Below are 5,401 nucleotides of genomic sequence, written 5' to 3'. Positions count from 1 at the left end.
TTTGTTTTATACCTGGAATTTTGAACCTCATATTCTTCTTTAACTTTCCCCCCTTTTTTTAATTTTTCAATTAGAGTTGACATTCACTGTTTTATATTAGTTTCAGGTGTACAGCATAGTGGTGAGACACATATAATTTACGAAGTGATCCCTCTTTCTAATACCCACCTGTCACTATACATAGCTATTACCATATTATTGATTATATTCCCTATACTTACTTTACATCCCTATGACTATTTTGTAGCTACCAAATTGTATTTCTTAATACTTTCACCTTTTTCAACCTGCACCCTAACCCCTCCCACCTATCACCCCGATAGATCTAGTACCCATCTGACACTGCACATAGGTATTACATTATTATTGACTAGATTCCTTATGCTATATCCTACATCCCTATGACTACTGTGTAACAACAAATTTGTACTTCTTAATCCCTTCTCCTTTTTCACACACCCCCAATCCCACTCTCATCTGGCAACCATCAAAATGTTCTCTGTATCTATGAGTTTGTTTCTGTTTTGTTGTTTATTTTGTTCCTTAGATTCCACTTATAAGTGAAATCATATAACATTTGTCTCTCACTGTCTCACTTACTACACTCAGCACAGTACCCTCTAGGCCCATCCTCTTTGTCACAGAGGGCAAGATTTTATTATTTTTTATGGTTAATTGATATTCTATTTTATGTATGTACCACCTCTTTTTTTATTTATCCTTTCAAGGACACCCAGGTTACCTTGGGTATTACCTTGATGTCTTGGATATCATAAATAATACTGCAATGAACATATGATTGAGCATGTCCCCTCGAAGTAGCATTTTGGTTTTCTTCGGATAAATACCCAGAAGTGGGATTATTAACTCCTTCTTTGTCTCTTGTTATAGTCTTTGTTTTAAAGTCTGTTTTATCTGGTATAAGTATTGCTACTCCAGCTCTTTGTGTGTTTGTTTCCATTTTTATGAAATACCTTTTTTACCCCTTTACTTTCAGTCTTTGTGCATCTTTCAATCTGAAGTGACTCTCCTATAGGCAGAATATTTAAAGACCTTGTTTTCTTATCCATTCAGCTCCCCTATCTTATTTTTTTTTTAAAGATTTTATTGGGGAATTGGGGAAGGGAACAGTGTTGGGGAATTGGGGAAGGGGAACATTGTGTTTTTCCAGGACCCATCAGCTCCAAGCCAAGTTGTTGGCCTTCAATCTTAGTTGTGGAGGGCGCAAGCTCAGTTCCAAGTCCAGTCGCTGCTTTCAATCTAGTTCCAGGGGGTAGGGTGCAGCCCACCATCCCATGCGGGAGTCGAACCGCCAACCTTGTTTGTTAAGAGCACGCTCTCTCAACTAGCTGAGCCATCCAGCCGCCTTTTGGCAACTCAGTGGCAGCTCAGCTCGGGCACAAATCATTGCCCCATGTGGGAATCGAACCAGCAACCCTATTGCTCAGAGCTCAGGCTCTAACAAAGTGAGCCACCTGGCTGGCCCCCAGCTCCCCTATCTTTTGATTGGAGCATTTAAACCATTTACATTGAAAGTAATTCTTAATAGGTATGTAGTTATTGCAATTTTATTCACTTTTTAAAAATTTTTTATAATCTTAAAGAAGTCACTCTAAAATTCCTTCTAATACTGGTTTGGTGGTGATGAACTCCTTTAGCTTTTTCTTGTCTGGGAAGCTCTTTATCTGTCCTTCAATTCTAAATGATAGCTTTGCTGGGTAGAGTGCTTGGTTGCAGGTCCTTTCTTTTTTATCACTGAATATTTCCTGCCAATCCCTTTTGGCCTGCAAAGTTTCTGAGAAATCAGCCGATAGTCTTATGGGAGCTCCCTTGTAGGTAACTGCTTTTCTCTTGCTGCTTTTAAGATTTTCTTTGTCTTTAACCTTTGGCATTTTAATTATGATGTGTCTGGTGTTGGCCTCTGGTTTCATCTTGTTTGGGACTCTCTATGCTTCCTGGGCTTATGCATCTATTTCCTTTGCCAGGTTAGGGAAGTTTTCTGTCATTGTTTCTTCACATAGGTTTTCAATTCCTTGCTGTTTCTCTTCTGCTTTGGGTACCACTAAACTGCAAATGTTGGTATGCTTTATGTTGTCCCAGAGACCCTTTAAACTCTCCACATATTTTTGAACTCTTTTTTCTTTTTGCTGTTCTGATTGTTTTCTGCTACCTTATCTTCTGAAGCAGTGATTTGATCCTCTGCTTAATTTAATCTAATCTTGATTCCCTGTAATGCATTTAAAAAAATATTTTGTTGGGGAACTGGGGGAGGGGAACAGTGTTGGGGAATTGGAGAAGTGGAATAGACAAGTTGCTGTCCTTTAGTTCTTCAGTCTAGTTTTGAAGAATGTCATTTCACTGGCCCATGTTGGTATTATCATTGCATTCTTCCCAGCTGAGGCAGTCATTCACCGGCCATTGGACGGCCACTTACGGCAGCTCATGGCAGTTCATGAAAGCTCACGCCTGCTGCCGGCCAGCCCCACTGCAGCCTATGCCGTCACCAGCGACTCACAACAGCCCAGCTCCAGGTCAACCTGTTGTTCACCATCTTAGCTGTAGAGGGTGAAGCATCACTGGCCCTCATGTGGGATCTGAACCAGGGCCCTGCTGCTCAGAACTGGCGTCCCAAGCCAACTCCTAACCAATGTGCCACTCAGCTGGCCCCCTGTAATGCATTCTTATTCTTTGTTATTGTATTCTTTATTTCTCATTGGCTCTTTTTTTAATGTTTTCTATCTCCATTTTTTAATGTTTTCTGTCTCTTTGTTGAAGTTCTCCCTGATATCATTGAACATCCTTATAAACAGTGTTTGGAACTCTGCATGTGGTAGATTACTTGTCTCCATTTTGTTTAGTTCTTTTTCTGGAGCTTTGTTCTGTTCTTCTATTTGAGACATGTTTCTTTGTCTCCCCATTTTGGCTGCCTCCCTGTGTTTGTGTACGTAGGGCTGCTATGTTTCCCAGTCTTTGTAGAGTGGCCTTAGATAGTAGGTGTGCTGTGGGGCTCAGTGGGGCAGTCTTCCTAGTGAACTGAGCCATACACTCTAGGTGTGTCCTTGTGTAGGTTGTGTGTGCCCTCATCTTGTAGTTGAGCCTTGGTTGCTATATGCATGTCACTGACAGGGATTGACCCTTGGGCTCATTGGTTGTAAGGACTGGCCTGTGACTACACTGGAGGAGTTGTGGTGCAGGGGCTGACCCCACAGAGCAGGACCTGCCTCAGCAGGGCTCTGGTGCCTGCCCAATCCACCCCTTGGGTGTGTCATCCTTGAAGGCAGCTGGGTGATGCTCCTGCTCGGTTGAAAGCTGGTCCCTGGGCATGCCAGCCCCAGGGCCACCTGGGAGGGGAACCACTGCAAGTAAAGTTCAGCTGCAGCCTGTGTCATATTTGGGGCCACCCAGCAGGAGCCCCAAAACAACCCTCAAATGGCTGCAGCCTGTGCCATGCTAGGAAGTGCCTTGAGTGACCAAGCCACAAACCAAGGCTGGCTGCCACTAGTGCCGGGCTTAGTGCCGCTCACCCAGAGGTATGGGACACACTCAAGCCAGATGCTTCCTCTCGGTGTTCTACGAACCTTTCAGAGATGCTAGGAAATCTGCAGCATGAACCAAGACAGGCTGTTTGTATGAAAAAGCCATTGGCAACAGTTGGATGTGCCCCAAAACTGGGTGGAGCAGGGTCTCAGAATCATGAGGGCTTGGTGAATAAATGGTGTTAGTCAGCTTGGTGGCTGCCTACATCTGCAAGCTGAGATGGGGGAGGGCTCAACAAAGAAATAAGGGCTTCCTCCAGCTCCTCTCTCCAGGAGAAAGCTGCCCTTCCAGCCCTTGTCTAGAAGCCAGGCTACTCAGTTCCCCATGATATGTCTCTGCCTTCTCTCCAGCTGCTGTCCCAGCCCTGGAGCTCAGAGCCAGTGAGTTTGTTGGTGGGTAAGTCTGTAAGAGGTCCCTTTAAGAGGAGCACCTGTGAGTGCAGCCACCTTATCTCACTCAGCCGCAATCTCCAATGGTTTTTACAACCAGAAATGATGGGGACTTCTCTCCCCAGTACTGGAACCCTGGGCTGGGCAGGGGCTGGGACCCCCTTCCTGCTCTGGGAGTGACCTCCACAGCCGAGATACCCTCCTCAATTTTTAATGGTCATATGCGGGTGTGAGGCCAGCCCATTCTGTGTGTCTGCCCCTCCTACCAGTCTCAAGGTGGCTTTTTCTGCATGTCCTTTGTTGTAGGGCTTTGGTTCAGCAAGAATTTAGGCAATTCTCGATGATGGTTGTTTTGTACTTTAGTTGTAACTTTGATGCAGTCATGAGAGAAGGTAAGCACAGCTTTTACCTACTGTGCTATCTTGACTGGAACTCAAATTATATATTTTTAAAAATGCATCCTATAATATGAGAAAAAGGTGCCATTGTGACCAGATGTGTAGAATTATTCTTTACCTTTAATTTAGAAACAATTAACAGACTTTTGTAATTCTTATATTTTGTTTCTAATCAGATAAGAGAGGAAGTTCAAGCTGTTATTTGAAAGTCTGTAAATAACATATTGTGTATAGTGTATTTTTTTATTTCCCATATTTCTGAGCCATATTTAATAATCATTAAATTAGTTTATGCTTTTAAAATTGATTTTTGAAGTACTAAACATAACAAAAATTTTGATCTGATGAAGGGAAAGTTGAACAAAATTTGCAGAATTATGTCATTATGTTCTTAGTTTCCTTATTGCATTTCAGCATCAGTGTTCCTTGTGCTTCCTGCCTTTAACAAATGGTCAATTATGGATATAAATTAAACAATATTTGACTTAGAATTTTAAAGAGCAATGTGCTGTTTAAAACTAATGTAGTAGCTAGGATTATCAGCTGAGTCAGAAATTAAGTAACTGAATCATGAGCCAATTTCTCTAATGTCCTCTAAACATATACCCACTTGAGTGTCCATGGAATATCTGAAACTATTCCTTTTTAAAGAAAACATTTCTGAAATAATAATTTTATTTTTGATTAAATCACTAGAAATTACAATAGAGATCAATATAACCTTTAATTATAGAAACTGTTAGTTTTTCCCAAACTTTGGTTGGTTCACAAGTCTATGTAATCCAAGCTCTTCAGTTTCCCATGAGGAAACTGAGTCCCAAAGGGTGATGCCTTTGCCAACTGTTTAAATGTAAGTTTGACATTAGCATGTTTTATATTATTACTCTTATTGGCATTGTTTTTAATCATTATCACTATTAACATTAGTATTAAGTTTTTGTTTCATATTATCTCTATTACTGTTATTAAATTGGGATAATAAAGAAATTTCAGTTACTCTCCTTAGGGTAATTAGGTCACTATTATTAACATCAAAGCTATAGCAAAATTTGAAATTAAAAGGTAAATTACTGTTAT

The sequence above is a fragment of the Hipposideros armiger genome, unplaced genomic scaffold (assembly GCF_001890085.2).
Source record: "Hipposideros armiger isolate ML-2016 unplaced genomic scaffold, ASM189008v1 scaffold_568, whole genome shotgun sequence".
NCBI lineage: Eukaryota > Metazoa > Chordata > Mammalia > Chiroptera > Hipposideridae > Hipposideros > Hipposideros armiger.
This window is presented reverse-complemented; position numbering follows the sequence as displayed.